The sequence below is a fragment of the Magnolia sinica genome, chromosome 8, assembly GCF_029962835.1.
Source record: "Magnolia sinica isolate HGM2019 chromosome 8, MsV1, whole genome shotgun sequence".
NCBI classification, from domain to species: Eukaryota; Viridiplantae; Streptophyta; class Magnoliopsida; order Magnoliales; family Magnoliaceae; genus Magnolia; species Magnolia sinica.
In genome coordinates, this window is record NC_080580.1 from 49,956,117 (window position 1) to 49,957,998 (window position 1,882).

Sequence of the window (1,882 nt, forward strand, 5' to 3'; positions counted from 1 at the left end):
TTTACGCTTCATATTTGAAAAGATTCAGGACCAACGACAGCGATCCAACTTGTGGATGCCCAAATGGTCTCGGAATAGGACGATTCCAGTTAGGAATGAAAGAGCACTAAAGCACCTTTCGAATGACTAAAAATTGACCCAATCTGGCATCTAACGATGAAGTTAAGAGAATCTCGGTTGGATCACGTGATTTGGAAAGATTTACACTCCATATTGAAAAAAGACAATCGAAGAGTACGAACATGCTTTTAAGATATCAAACGGTCTCCGAATTATGCAATTCTAGTCTTATTTGGAAGCTTTTCAAGTTACCATTTCAATGAGCTCAAAATAGTCTGAATTCGACCCTTGAAGCGTGAGTTATGAGGGTTACAAATGGATAAGGAGATGAAGGAAAAATTCAAGACCGACGACTACGATTCCACTTATGGATGCCCAAATGGTCTCGGAATACGAAGATTCTAGTCAGGAATGAAAGAGCACTAAAGGACCTTTCAGATGACTAAAAATCGATCCAATCCGATATCAAACGATGGAGTTATGGGCATCTCCATTAGATCGCGCAATTTGGAAAGATTTACATTTCATATTGAAAAAAGACGATTGAAGAGTACCAACGTGCTTTTAGGATTTCAAACGATCTATGAATTAGGCAATTTTGGTCTCATCTGGAAGCTTGTCAAATTACCCTTCCAATGAGCACCGAATAGTCTGAATTCGACCTCTAAAGAGTGAGTTATGAGGGTTACTAATAGACAACGAGATGAAGGAAAAATTTAAGACTGACGACTGCGATCCCACTTATGGATGCCCAAATGGTCTTGGAAAATGAAGATTCTAATCAGGAATGAAAGAGCACTAACTGACCTTTCAGAAGACTAAAAATCGACCTAATTCGACATTAAACGATGGAGTTATGAGCATTTCCATTGGATCGCACAATTTGGAAAGATTTACATTTCATATTGAAAAAAGATGATCGAAGAGTACCAACGTGCTTTTAGGATATCAAATGGTCACCGAATTATGCAATTCTGGTCTCATCTGGGAGCTTGTCAAGTTACCCTTCCAACGAGCTCAGAATAGTCTGAATTCGACGTCTAAAGAGTGAGTTATGAGGGTTATTAATGACAAGGAGATGAAGGAAAAATTCAGGACCGACGACTGTGATCCCACTTATGGATGCCCAAATGGTCCGGAATATGACGATTCTAGTCAGGAATGAAAGAGCACTAAAGGACCTTTCAAATGACTAAAAATTGACCCAATCCGAAATAAAACGATGTGGTTAAGAGCATCTCTGTTGGATCGCGTGATTTGGAAAGATTTACACTCCATATTTTAAAAAATTCTGGACGAACGACTGCCATCCAACTTATGGATGCCCAAATGGTCTCGGAATAGGACAATTCCAGTCATGAATGAAAGAGCACTAAAGGACATTTCAGATGATAAAAAATTGATCCAATTAGAGATCAAATGATGGAGTTCTGAGCATCTCCGTTGGATTGTGCAATTTGGAATGATTTACACTCCATATTGAAAAAAGACGAACAAAGAGTCCAACATCCTTTTAGGATATTGAATGGTCTCCGAATTAGGCAATTCTGGTCTCATCTGGAAGCTTGTCAACTTACCATTCCATTGAGCACAAAATAGTCTGAATTCAACCTCTGAAGAGTTAGTTATGAGGGTTACTAATGGACAAGGAGATGAAGGAAAAATTCAGGACCGATGACTGTGATCCAACTTGAGGATGCCTAAATGGTCTCGGAATATGGTGATTCCTTACAGGAATGAAAGAGCACTAAAGGACCTTTCAAATGACTATAATTCAACCTAATCTTACATTAAATGGAGTTATTAGCATCTCCTTTGGATC